This window comes from Macrobrachium rosenbergii, chromosome 42, assembly GCF_040412425.1.
Source record: "Macrobrachium rosenbergii isolate ZJJX-2024 chromosome 42, ASM4041242v1, whole genome shotgun sequence".
Taxonomy (NCBI): domain Eukaryota; kingdom Metazoa; phylum Arthropoda; class Malacostraca; order Decapoda; family Palaemonidae; genus Macrobrachium; species Macrobrachium rosenbergii.
The window spans coordinates 29,514,236-29,529,235 of NC_089782.1; the positions used below are offsets into that span (position 1 = coordinate 29,514,236).

Here is a 15,000-nt window from a genome sequence, read left to right on the forward strand (position 1 = left end):
CGTTGATGATTGTCAATATAACCATTATTATATTATTGTACCTCATGCTTTACGCATTTGTGGAGTGAGGGAGGGCTCTCTCTCTCTCTCTCTCTCTCTCTCTCTCTCTCTCTCTCTCTCTCTCTCTCTCTCTCTCTCTCTCTTGTATTAAATGCACGGCATAACTGATATTGAATTGATTTTATTTCATATCAAATATTGATATTTAAAAGAATATATACATATACGTGCGTGTGTGTGTCTGTGTATGTATGTGTATATATATGTGTGTGTGTATATATATGCATGTATATACATACATACATACATATGCGTGTAGTATACGTATGCGTATTATACCCACACTGCTACCATCCATTTATCCTTACATGCATCACGTTGAATGCATCTCCCTGGAGTATAAACCGCTTAAAACCGATGGTATGTTAATAGAGTATTGTTGCTGGTAAAATATGGCCCCAACTTGTTATTCTGACGGGGGGCAGGACGATGATAGCAGGGAGCCGAGTGGATTATTTGTCAAAGGGCTTCAGGGGCGAAATCCTCCGCTTTGGGGTGGGAGAGGAACAGGGCATGTTAGACGAACGGAGGGGCGGCGGTTCCTACTGTATTATTATTATTATTATTATTATTATTATTATTATTATTATTATTATTATTATTAAAGGAAGATTTATGGGCGATACCACTGTTAATTATATTGTGATTATCCTAAGGGAAGAGGTGATAGAAAAGTTTATTATTATTATTATTATTATTATTATTATTATTATTATTATTATTGTTATTATTATTATTATTATTATTATTATTATTGTACTAGAAAGATTTATGGGCAATACCATTGTTAATAATATTATGATTATCCTAAGGTAGTAGAAAAGTTTATTTAGTAATTATTATTATTATTATTATTATTATTCTATTTAAGGTTAAAGTTAGCCATAACCGTGCGTCTGGCAACATTATAGGACATGCCACCACCGGGCCGTGGTTACAGTTTCATGGGCTGCGGCTCATACAGCATTTCACTGAGGCAACCGAAAGGTAGATCTATTTTCGGTGGCGTTGATTATACGCTGTACCGGCTGTACAGAAAACTAGATTGCGCCGAAGTATATACTTGTTTTAATTCGGAAACAATTTTCACTGAGAAAAATTAACCTAGATATAAAAGAGAGACGTAGAGTAGTGAAAATGAATGATTAGATAAACAAATCAATAAATGAGTAAGTAAATAAATAAAGGTGAAACGACTGCAGATGAATATGCAGGATTATTCATCTGTAGTCTGTTCCCCTTTATTTATTTACTCACTCATTTATTTATTTGTTTATCTATCCATTCATTTTCTCTACTCTACTACCCTTAAAACTATGATGAAAATAAAGTGTATGATAAAGGATATAAGTAAATAAACGAATAAATAAAAAGATAAATTATAGAAAATCAATGAATGAACGAATAAATAATAAAATTATTAGATGAATAATAAAAAATGAATGAATGAATGAATAAAATAATGATAAAATATAAATGTCATGAAAAATAAATAAAAAATAAATTAAAAAATAAAATAAATGTAAACAGACTAAAATGTAAGATGAATATTCCTGCATAGCAGTGCCATCTCTCTCTCTCTCTCTCTCTCTCTCTCTCTCTCTCTCTCTCTCTCTCTCTCTCTCTCTCTCTCTCTGGGTCCTTCCACTCGTCGCTCACAGTGCCATCTCTCTCTCTCTCTCTCTCTCTCTCTCTCTCTCTCTCTCTCTCTCTCTCTCTCTGTGTCTTTCCACTCATCGTTCATGGTGCCATCTCTCTCTCTCTCTCTCTCTCTCTCTCTCTCTCTCTCTCTCTCTCTCTCTCTCTGGGTCCTTCCACTTATCGTTCACATTGGCATCTCTCTCTCTCTCTCTCTCTTTCTCTCTGGGTCCCTCCTTCCACTCATCGTTCACAGTGCCGTCTCTCTCTCTCTCTCTCTCTCTCTCTCTCTCTCTCTCTCTCTCTGGGTCCTTCCACTTATCGTTCACATTGGCATCTCTCTCTCTCTCTGTCTCTCTGGGTCCCTCCTTCCACTCATCGTTCACAGTGCCGTCTCTCTCTCTCTCTCTCTCTCTCTCTCTCTCTCTCTCTCTCTCTCTCTCTGGGTCCCTCCACTCATCGTTCACAAAGTGTTTTTGTTCAGCGCCGTGTGCAGTCTCCAGAACAGATTTACCCCCGTCGTTTTTTTTTTTCATTTTTATTTTTGTTTTTTGCCGTGCTCGCTCGCTGTCTGATGTACACTTAGATGTCGTTAAGGGGAGGTAAACGACACCACTAACCGTATTACTGATCCGTGTGACGGGAGTCAAAAAAGAGAGAGAGAGAGAGAAAAAAAAAATAGGAGTGGAGAATAAGCACTGTAGTTCGTTTCCATTAACGAGGGCAGATGGGCTGTGTGTTTGAAGTTTGTGTGCGTGTGTTTGTGTGCGTTTGAAGTTAGAAGTTTGTGTGTGTGTGTAGTGAGAGAGAGAGAGAGAGAGAGAGAGAGAGAGAGAGAGAGATGAAGCTGTGTGGTAATAGGCTGGTTCACTGCATGATAGCATGCTTTCTTTATTTTTATTTTCGAGTTTTTATTCTTGCTATATTTGGTTCTGTGTGTTTGTGTTTGTGTTTGTGTGTGTGTGTGTGTGTAAGTGATAAAGAGAGAGAGAGATTTGAAGCTGTGTGGTAACATGCTCACTCACTGCATTATAGCGTGCTTTCTTTATTTTTATTTTCAAGTTTTTATTCTTGCTATATTTGGTTCTGTGTGTTTGTGTGTGTGTGTGTGTGTAAGTGACAGAGAGAGAGAGAGAGAGAGAGAGAGAGAGAGAGAGAGAGAGAGAGAGAGAGAGAGATGAAGCTCAGTGGTAAATGCAGATAGGCTCATTCGCTATATTATTCCATGCATTCTTCATTTTCATTTTCTAGTTGTTACTCTAGTAATAAATGGCTGATTGTGTGTGTGTGTGTGTGTGTGTGTAGAGAGAGAGAGAGAGAGAGAGAGAGAGAGAGATTTGAAGCTCAGAGGAACAGACAATGCAGGTCGGTTCATTCACTCTGGTGTTTCATACCTTCATTTTAATTTTCCGGTTTTCATTCCTGTTACACATGGCTGTATGTGTATGTGTGTGTGTGCGCGTGTGTGTGTGTGTGTGTGTGTGAAGAGAGAGAGAGAGAGAGAGAGAGAGAGAGAGAGAGAGAGAGGCAGAAATAAAGATCAGTGACAAATATTCCCGAGTCCCATTCACTATATTATTCATGCCTTCGTAATTTCCGAGTTGAGGACATCTTTCCATTCTTGTTTATTATCCGTGAATATCTGAAGCATAATGTGGCTCTTCTTCCCCTTCTCCTCCCTCTTTCTCCCCTCCTCCCCTTTCTCCTCCCTCTTTCTCCTCCCCTCCCCCTTCTCCTCCCTCTTTCTCCCCCCTCCCCTCCCCTTCTCTTCCCTCTTTCTCGGCCTCCCCCTCCTCCTCCTCTTTCTCCCCTCCTCCCTCCTCACCTTTCCCTTCCCTCCTTTCCCCTTCCCTTTCCTTTCCCCTCCCCCCTTCCCCTTCCCCTTCCCCTTCCCCTTCTCCATACCTTTCCCAGCCCATCCCCTTCCCCTTCTCCTCCTCTCCTCCCCTCCCTCTCTCCTCCTCCTCCTCCTCCTCCTCCCCTCCCCTTTCACCTTCCCCCTTCCTCTTCCCCTTCCCTTTTCCCTTCCTCCTCCCCCTTCTCCTCCCCTCCCTAATTCCCCTTCCCTCACCATTCCCTCCCTTCCTCTTTACCTTACTCATTTCCCTTCCCACCCCTCCCCTTTCCCACCCCCTTCCCCCTACCCCTACCCCTTCACTGTCGCGCCATGTCCCACATTGTCTGGGAACCCATTTTTTATATTATTTTTTTTTTATTCAGTATTTTCTGAGTTACCGAGTGGAAACTTCTTGACCTTTCCCCCTTCAAGCTACTGATGGCTCTAATGGAGAATTACGAGGTGGTCTGGCTTGAATGTTCTGTTGCATATTTAATGTTACGTTATGGGAAGAACTTAATGTTATTCATTCGATGTTGTTTAGTGTTCTCAAATTGACATTATGATGATTGTCGTTATTTGCTGTGCTGTAATTTCGTGTAATGGAATGGTAATGATGATAAGAAGAAGAAGAAGAGGGCTAATTATGAACATTATATTCTCAATGACTTTAGATAGTATATATATATATATATATATATATATATATATATATATATATATATATATATATATATGTATATATATATATATATATATATATAAATACTGTTGTATATGTGTGTGTGTATAGATATATTTACAATACCAATTCAGCCTTCAGAAATTATCATTTCATCACCAAAAATATAAATCATTCAAGGTAGGTAAAAAAAGCAATTTGTACGAGTAGCCAACGGAAAAACTAATTAAACCAACAAAGCCCTCTAGGAAAACGAAGATTTACAAGAAAATATAAAGCTACATAGTGCATACATACATATTATTATTATTATTATTATTATTATTATTATTATTATTATTATTATTATTATTATTATTATTATTATTATTATTATTATTATGTAGAAGATAAACCCTGTTCATACAGAGCAACCCCACAGGCGCCATTGACTTGAAATTCAAGCTTCCAAAGAATATGTTATTATTATTATTATTATTATTATTATTATTATTATTATTATTATTATTATTATTATTATTATTATTATTATTATTATTATTATTATTATTATTAGAGTGCGTTTTAGTATAATTTTTCGTTCCTTCATTTATGTGGGTTATCCATGGCATATGATAAATTATTATTATCTTTATTATATTATTATTTTTTAAAATATTGCATGAAATTCAAAATCTTTTCACTGATTAAAAAATAAACTGTTCTTCGCTTTCGAGAAAATGCAGTACTTTCTTGTACATGGACTTCAGCACTCAAGAATATTACCTCTTCGAGGTTAGAAGATCACAAATTCAAAAATATATATTGCTATTCTGTACATGCATGTCAGCACTCAAGAATATTACCTCTTCGAGGTTAGATCACAAATTGTACCTGCAAAAGTTTATGGGCGTTGTGGGAAATCTTGCTCTATTAACTCTCTCTCTCTCTCTCTCTCTCTCTCTCTCTCTCTCTCTCTCTCTCTCTCTCTCCCTCGTCCACTTCACATCTCCTGATTATCATTTTTACTTATAGTTTTTTCACCGTTTTTCAAAACGCGACATTAAACGAAAAGATTCGGAAAATTCTCTCTCTCTCTCTCTCTCTCTCTCTCTCTCTCTCTCTCTCTCTCTCTCTCTCTCTCTCTCGTCCACTTCACATCTCCTGATTATCATTTTTATTTATTTGTTCTTCCACCGTTTTTCAAAACGCGATATTGAACGGAGAATTTTGGAAAATTCTCTCTCTCTCTCTCTCTCTCTCTCTCTCTCTCTCTCTCTCTCTCTCTCTCTCTGAGTCGTCCAAGATTGGCCTTTTTTTTTAATGTGTCCCACGATGGTCATTTTGATGATGTATGGCGTACGAGTGGTGGTGAAATCAGCTAAGCTGTAGGAAAGATGGCTGTCATAAAAAATCTCTCTCTCTCTCTCTCTCTCTCTCTCTCTCTCTCTCTCTCTCTCTCTCTCTCTGTGTGTGTGTGAGTGAAGATCTTTTATTACACGTTTGTTTTTTTGGCTTGGAAGTAGTAATGACCTCTCTCTCTCTCTCTCTCTCTCTCTCTCCTGATGGTATTTACTACAAATAACTTTTATATATTGAAAATAACGTCTCTCTCTCTCTCTCTCTCTCTCTCTCTCTCTCTCTCTCTCATGGTCTTTCATTACATTTAAGTTTTTTGGGGCTTGAAGTAATAATGTCTCTCTCTCTCTCTCTCTCTCTCTCTCTCTCTCTCTCTCTCTCTCTCTCTTCTGAGCGTTCTAAATTCTAAATGTTATATTTCTCTGTAAGTAATTATTCTCTCTCTCTCTCTCTCTCTCTCTCTCTCTCTCTCTCTCTCTCTCTCTCTCTAATAGACGGAGACCCATATCGTTAATTTCGCTAAAATGGGAAAATTGCAGTGAATAATAATATATTAGGCCAGGTGACTCGTCAGGTAAATATTGTAATGGGAGAAGCATCAAATAAGAATAGAGGTATATTCTTCTTTTGAGTTTTCTGGAAAGGAAAACTATTGAGATGGCTATTTGTCTCTCCGTTCGCACTTTTGCCGTCCGCCCTTACATCTTACAAACTACTGAGGCTAGAGGGCTGCAAATTGGTATGTTGATCATCCACCCTCCAATCGTCTAACATACCAAATTGCAGGCCTCTAGCCTCAGTAGTTTTTCTTATTTTTTTTAAGCTTAAAGTTAGCCATGATCGTGCGTCTGGCAACTATATAGGACAGGCCACCACTGGGCCATGGCTGAAAGTCTCATGGGCCGCGGCTCATACAGCATTATACCGAGACCACCTAAAGATAGATCTATTTTGCAGTGGCCTTGATTATACGCTGTACAGAAAACTCGATTTATAAAGAAAATAAAGGCAAACATTTTCATCATATTTCTAGGCGTGTTAAGACAATGGCGATTAACGAATACCGGAAAAGGTTTAAATAGCAACCCCTTTCATTCCTTTTGCTGTACCTCCTTTCATATTCGCTTTCTTCCGTCTGACTTTCCTCAACCCTCTTCTAACAATTGATTCATAGTGCAACTGCTTTGAGGTTTTCCTCCTGTTACGCCTTTCAGACCTTTTACTCTCAATTTCCTTCTCAGCGCTCAATGACCTCATAGGTCCCAGTGCTTGGCCATTGGCCTAAATTCTATATTCTTATTCCTATTCCTGTATCAAGTAGATGACGTTATTAAGGTTGAATATTCCAGGCGCAGTTTGTCAACAGGAGATGTATGAAGAAATGATAAATTACTAAAACACTGAAAAGTCATATATCTCAGCGCGCGCAAAGAGTTTGAATATGATAAATTCAATGACACGTTGATAATAAATTCAGTTTTCAATTTCTGAAACTTCTGAATTCGGAAAATAGAGAATTCAAGCATGAATTGAATGCCACGCTTCCTAGACGGGATATGGTCGCGAAGATCGGTTAATGAATAACAAAGTGGAGTTGGAGATCTCAGCAAGCGATATATGTATGAAAAATATTCATTGAATGTATAAGAGAATCTGCATTCGAATGTGCATGTGTGTATGTATATGTATGCATATACAGTATATGTGTGTGTGTATATATATAATATATATGTAGGTTGCTGAATTTATGCCTCTCTCTCTCTCTCTCTCTCTCTCTCTCTCTCTCTCTCTCTCTCTCTCTCTCTCTCTCTCTCTATATATATATATATATATATATATATATATATATATATATATATATATATATGTGTGTGTGTGTGTGTGTGTGTGTTATATATATATATACATATATATATATATATATATATATATATATATATATATATATATATATATATATATATATTATAGAGAGAGAGAGAGAGAGAGGAGAGTGTAGGTTGAGCAACCTCACCCCAAAAAAGCGTATTGTAAAAAGAATAAATACATTAAAATGTGTATACACGAGTATTTTGCATGCAGTCGTGTTTTATGTATATGTATAGACCTGTATACCTCCGCAAGATTTAAATACCATTGAAAAGGATTAATTATTCAGTTGTGAAGAGAAGTATCATATTGCATTTGCAATTCTAGATAGCTGTATCATTTCAGTTATTCGAAACAAGTGGTCTGATAGTGATACATTTCCATAAACAATTTGCAGAGTTTCACTAGAATTTATGAAGTGAATAGAACTTAATTGTTTATCTAAAGTGTTTATCTAAAGAGTGATAGAATTTACCTCGTATCTGTTTGTTAATTTTCCTCGTTGATTGATTGGTTTGTTTTTCTTTTCAGGTATGTGCCGTGGTGAACTTCACGAACGCAAAAGTTTTGGGGACACTTGGAAGGTAGATAAGATTAGATTAGATTTGTATAAGTTAGTATACTAATATATATATATATATATATATATATATATATATATATATATATATATATATATATATATATATATATATTTATATATAATATGAATCCCTAAATATATTACACGTACGAACATAGATATATTATATGCATTTGCATAGTTCCATCACTGATATGTGTACTGTAGCATGAATGAATCTCATTCATGTTATTTTTTTTTTTTACTCTTGGCGAGAGAATAACTGCAGAAGGAATAAGAAAAGAGTTACTTCTTTCAGTACAGATTCATACATGTTATTTTTCATGTTTTACTTAATGAAAATCGTGATGTCGAACGAAGAGACACATATCTCTCTCTCTCTCTCTCTCTCTCTCTCTCTCTCTCTCTCTCTCTCTCTCTCTCTCTCTCACACACACACACACACACACACACACACATACACACACATATATATTTCTGTCTGTCTTTTTTTCCAATTTAATTCCAGTTTCTTACAGTTTACATCATTTCTCTCTCTCTCTCTCTCTCTCTCTCTCTCTCTCTCTCTCTCTCTCTCTCTCTCTCTCTCTCTATATATATATATATATATATATATATATATATATATATATATATATATATATATATATAAATGTGTGTATATATATCTATCTATATATATATATAATATATATATATATATATATATATATATTTGTACATATTTATATAAATATAAATATATTTGTACATATTTATATAAATACAAATATATATATATATATATATATATACATATATATATATATATATATATATATATATATATATATATATATATACAGTATATGTATACATATGTGTGTGTATATATGTATGTACATATATACATATATATTACTGTACGGGTTTGTGTGTGCTTGTGCGCGTGTGTGTGTGTGTGTGTGAGAGAGAGAGAGAGAGAGAGAGAGAGAGAGAGAGAGAGAGGTGGTTTAAATGCTCGGCGGCACAGAAATGGTAGGGTACATCCATCCAGAAATCGTGCCCCAGTACATGCCAAGGATGACAAGTCAATCAAAAGGTAAGAGCAGATGATGGATCCGAAGCTCGCAGAGAGAGAGAGAGAGAGAGAGAGAGAGAGAGAGAGAGGGCAGAGAGAGAGAGAGAGAGAGAGGCACTTTGGGTTTTAGAAGTGACGAATGGAATTGAAAGAGTCTCTCTCTCTCTCTCTCTCTCTCTCTCTCTCTCTCTCTCACACACATACTGTTTGTATGTCTTGCTTTGATTTGTGACAGTTTATTTTCTTCTCTTTCTCTCTTTCTCTCTTCTCTCCTCTCTCTCTCTCTCTCTCACACAAGTGACGTCACACAAGTTCGCAGTAGTAATCAAACTGCTTTGTGCTTGTCCATTAAAATGCGGTTTCTTCTGCTAAGACTCTTTTAGTGGGTTGCTACGTTCGTGATATGTTCTCGGAGAGAGAGAGAGAGAGAGAGAGAGAGAGAGAGAGAGAGAGAGAGAGAGAGAGAGAGAGAGAGAGAGAGAGAGAGAGAGAGAGAGGAAAAATCAGCAATTTCACAACTGGCATAGAATTGACCGACAGTTCCAATACGTGGTCATTATGAATGAACTCACATTCGTGATATGCTCTTGGGGAGAGAGAGAGAGAGAGAGAGAGAGAGAGAGAGAGAGAGAGAGAGAGAGAGAGAGAGAGAGAGAGAGAGAGGAAAAATCAGCAATTTCTCAACTGGCATAGAAATGATCCGCAGTTCCAGAATGCTGTCATTATGAATAAACACCCCATTCGTGATATGTTCTGTGTGTGTGTGTGTGTGTGTGTGTGAGAGAGAGAGAGAGAGAGAGAGAGAGAGAGAGAGAGAGAGAGAGAGAGAATGGAGGAAAAATCGGCAGTTTGATTTTTCACAACTGGCATTGAAATGGATCACAATTCCAGACTGAGGTCATTATACATTAAAAGAAATTCTTAAAACGTACAGTAATATATGATTTCTGTTGACCTCGCTGTTGCTAGAATGACCGAACATAAGAGAGAGAGAGAAAAAAAGAAAGGAAGAAGAAGAAAAGGAAGGAAATGAAGGACAGGAGGAAAAAAAAGAAGTGGCGGTCCAACGTCGGCTGGATGAAAGGTCCCGGCGCCAGTACTTGAGATTCTGGATGACGGGGTACACCGCTCCTGACAGACGGGGACTGGTTGGAGGGGAGCACGGACCCCTCGGAAAAAAGAGAAAAAATTATTTTGGGGATCCAGAAGTCTTGTGGCCATGTATGTTACTTTTTTTTTTTTTTTTTTTTTTTTTTTTTTTTTTGCCTGAGAAATGGGATAATGCAATTTTAATATGGTACGAAGACAGTTGCAATTTTTTAAACCTTGTGTATAGTTCAGAGATATGATTTAATATTTTTTTTCTTTTTTTTTCTTTCGGCCTGAGAAATGGAATAATGCCATTTTAATGTGGTAGGAGGACGGCTGCATTTTTTTTTTTTTTTTGTAAAGCTCGTAAATTCCTCAAAGATTTAATCCTTTTTCGTTTTCTGTAAAAGAAAACCATTGTTCCGGCTTCGTCTGTCCGTCCGCACTTTTTTCTGTCCGCACTTTTTTGTCCGCCTCGGATCTTAAAAACTACTGAGGCCAGAGGGCTGCAAATTGGCATCTTGATCATCCACCCCCCAATCATCAAACATACCAAACTGCAGCCCTATAGCCTCAGTAGTTTTTTTTTTTTAATTAAGGTTAAATTTAGCCAGATCGCCACCACCGGGCCGTGGTTAAAGATTCGTGGCCCGCGGCTCATACAGCATTATACCGAGGCCACGGAAAGATAGATCTATTTTCGGTGGCCTTGATTATAAGCTGTTCAGAAAACTCGATTAGAGAATTATCTAGTTTATATTTTTGTAAACAGGATTTATCTTTTTTCTGTCGCGCCATACATTAGCTCGATTCCCTGCTAGGTATATGTTGCATTAGTAAATGAAAGTTCATCTTCCATTGCACTGCAATATCGCAGCATCCTTTCATTTCCTCGCCAGTCACATATCGCGTACGTGAAGGCCTCATTGCACTGCCGTTTGACCGTCGCCTGACCGCCTGACCGTTGCCTGACCGTTTGGCCGTTGCCTGGCCGTCTGATCGTTGCTTGACCGTCTGGCGGTCTGACCGTTGTCTGACCGCTTGCTGACCGTTGCCTGACAGTCTGACCGTTACATGACTGTCTGGAAGTTGATTGACAGCCTGACCGTCTGACCGCTGTATGACCGTCTGACCGTTGCCTGACCGTTGCTGACCGTTCCCTGAACATCTGCCTACTACCTGACCGTGTGATCGCTGCCTGACCGTCTGACCATTGCCTGCCTGTTCTGATCATTGTCTGACCGTTGCCTGACCGTCTGACCATTGCCTGCCGTTGCCTGACTGTCTGACCGTTGCTTGACCGTCTGACCGTTGCCTGACCGTCTGCTGACCGTCATCACAGACACACACTCGCGCGATCTCTTCCCCCCATTGACGTTTGTTCTGCAACAAATGATTTTGGCGTCGAATCGAAGTATAATTGGCAATTAACGGTTCCGGGAGGCGAAAGACAGAAGCTTCGCGTGTCTCTGCCTCTTGTGATACATTGAGAGAGAGAGAGAGAGAGAGAGAGAGAGAGAGAGAGAGAGAGAGAGAGAGAGAGAGAGAGACCTTTTGTCGCTGTGCTTTTGAGCATGATTTTGATGTGTAATATAATGTTACGGGAGCTGGCTTTTTGTGTGTGTGTATAAATATATATATATATATATATATATATATATATATATATATATATATATATATATATATATATATATATATATATATATACTTATAATATAATGTCTTTTATAGTAAAGTTAATTTAATATTCTTGCATACACAACGCACATAAAAATCATGTCCGTATGCAAATACCTGGAAGGTTTGCATGCATTATAATTATTATAATAAAGAATGAGTAGTTTTCGCCTCCATTCTTCATTATTGGAATTGCAGAATGCCAGAATTATCGATTAAGTCATTTTTAATATCGTCTGAATGAATAATAAGATTATATTTATTCTATTCTAATTTCCATCTCTGTTCTTGATTATTCAAATTCCAGAATACCAGAATTATTGACTAGGACATTTTTTTTCCATTGTTTGCTTTAAATTGCCTTCAATTATTAGACTTTCACGATGACGGAGCGAAGTAGATTTTTCTTGCAGGGTTGTATCACAAACTCTCTAATTGGCTTTTGATTTTAAAGATAAAAGAAAAGAAAGTTTCAGAGCATGATGAATTGATTTGGTCACTGGGAACTCCCCCAAACTTCCCTCCCCACTCCTGGAGGTCCCCATCTCTCCCTCCCCTCACTCTTCCCCTCCCCATCTTTAGAGGTCCCTATTCTCCCCCCCCCCTCATCCTTATCCATGTCCCCCCCTCCCGACTCCTCAGCCTACATCCCCACTTTTAGAAGTCCTTACCTTGCCTCCCCCCCTCACCTTTCCCCTCCCCTTTCGAGGTCCCTATTCCTCACCCTCCCCTACCCTCCCTCCCCTCCTCTCCTTTAGAGGTCCCCACTTCCCATCCTCTCACATTAGAGGTCCTCATTCCATCCACACCTCCCCCACTGGAGGTCCCCATTTCTCCCCCTTCCCCCTTTTTGAGGTCCCCATTCCCCTTCCTCTCCTCCCTCTCCCCCTTTTAGAGGTCCCCATTCCTCCCCCTCCCCTCCCTTACCCATCTTTTGAGGTCCCCATTCCTCTCCCACCAGAGGTACCCATTCCTCTCCCCTCCCCGCTTCTCCTCTCCCCACACTGGAGGTCCAGATCTCCCTCCCCTACCCCCACTCTTACCCCCAACACCCCCTCCCTCCCCTCTTTTCACTCCGAATCGGAATTAGTTAGAAATTCACGGAGCAGTGATTCACCCTCCTCTCTCTCTCTCTCTCTCTCTCTCTCTCTCTCTCTCTCTCTCTCTCTCTCTCTCTCTCTCTCTGTGGGGAAAACGCCATGGCGTCGGAAATTGGAAATTGGAAATATTTCCTCCTCCGGGTGACCTGTTATGACCTTGTCAATTGACGCCAAGTGAACTTGTATAACAGGGCTTATTTTCGCGAAAGTTGAAATTGGTATTATTCAGGTAACAAACGGGACGAGATTAAATCTGAAGCTGATGCTGATGTTCCTCTGAAGTTATTGTTCGTTCAGTCATTTTTTTTTTCTTTCTCTTCTTTTGCTTGTTTCCGGCGATGTGGCTGAATCATTTGGTTCTTGCGCATATCGTTGTATCGCTCTCTCTCTCTCTCTCTCTCTCTCTCTCTCTCTCTCTCTTCTCTCTTTGTTGCCTAGGTTGTAGTTCGTTTCGTGATTAATTTGTCTTTATTTTGGACCGAAATTTTATATATATATATATATATATATATATATATATATATATATATATATATATATATATATATATTTATATGTGTGCGCGTAGGTGTATACATATGTGTGTGTATGTATGTATGTATGTTATTTTTGTCATTGCGAGAAATTTTGACCTGCACATTTGCTCATTTTTAAATCATGTTATTTCCCTAAGGTTTACTATTCTCATAAACTGACCACACATTCAGTGTCAGATGCAACATTCACAGAACACACACATCTGGATACACTTTCCACATTCACAGTTACTTTGCAGATCGCAACCGATCTTTTGCTTGTAATATTTAGTGTCTTCTTCTTCTCTTTCTCTCATCCAATAACGGAAAGGTTATTAACCTCGAATGAGTTGTGACGGCCTAGGCGCGTGACCTCAGGTCATTTGAAGGTCAGTCTCGAGACGCCTGGGGGTATGGAAGAAGTTCGAATGCTTATTTTGGAAATGCATCTTCGATCGTTTCGTTGTCTCAGTGACCTTAAGGCGATTTTTGTTTAGTGTCAATGTTTGTGTGTGTGTGTGTGTGTGTGTGTGTGTGTGTATGTGTGTATTGGTGTGTGTGTGTGTATGTATGTGTGTTTTTATTTTATCGGGGTATATGAAGCTGTTTGGAGGATGACCATTTCATAGTAAAAGACTTATGATTCTCGGGTTTGGGAAAAGTTTGCTTAGAGAGAGAGAGAGAGAGAGAGAGAGAGAGAGAGAGAGAGAGAGAGAGAGAGAGAAAGGACGTATGGAACCTTACTGCTCTTAGAATCTTCCCACACACACACACACAGAGAGAGAGAAGGACGTTTGGAACTTTGCTGCGCTTAGAATCTTCCTAGAGAGAGAGAGAGAGAGAGAGAGAGAGAGAGAGAGAGAGAGAGAGAGAGAGAGAGAGAGAAAGGAATTATGGAACCATGCTACTTTCAGAATCTTCCCACATAGAAAGAGAGAGAGAGAGAGAGAGAGAGAGAGAGAGAGAGAGAGAGAGAGAGAGAGAGTCCCCCGCATAATCTGACCATATTTCCTTGCGCTGCGGATTGAGTCGCCATTGATTATAAACGGACATCGAATATTCAGCAGAAGAAGTGGATCCTCGCCCCATCATTCAGTGTTAAATATTGCTGGCGTCAGCGAAAATATATTTCTGGAGGTAAAAAAATACCACCCAGTGGGACGCCACTGCGTGTGTGTGTTTTGTGTGCGTGTGTGGCCTATCCTGTGCCGCCGTGGAGAATCGTTTATCCCCACCTCGCGGATCGAGAAGGTCCCTGAGAATATAATGTGATATTACTTATAGCTACAGCTTGCTGAAGGAATTGTCTCACCAGCACCTGAAGGAATCTCCACGAGGAATCTCCACTCCATCATGGAGATTACACAGGTGTTGGATTCATTCCAGACCTGGCTGTGAAAATCACAAGTTCGCGAACGGACCGCAGTGTCGAGGGGTAATTGGGCATAAGTAGCAGTCCCTCTCTGGGATATTTTGGGCATTTGCGACCACCCAGGGTACTTGGAGGAGTGGGGGGAGGAAGATGAGGTGCCTGTCACCTCGTTGAAAC

The 15,000-nt window shown here is 39.0% G+C and overlaps 2 protein-coding genes across 2 annotated transcripts in view; both read left to right on the forward strand.

Moving 5' to 3' along the window:
• The window catches only part of LOC136827780 (trichohyalin-like), a 115,141-nt gene that overhangs the window by 58,071 nt on the left and 42,070 nt on the right, over positions 1–15,000 (forward strand). The gene's annotated exons all lie outside the window — the stretch shown is intronic.
• Positions 7,954–15,000, forward strand: part of LOC136828133 (carboxypeptidase N subunit 2-like) — an 849,326-nt gene continuing 842,279 nt past the window's right edge. Inside the window, exon 1 of the mRNA XM_067085940.1 lies at positions 7,954–8,008. The gene's annotated coding sequence lies outside the window, so the exon portion shown is untranslated. The remainder of the gene's footprint in view (positions 8,009–15,000) is intronic.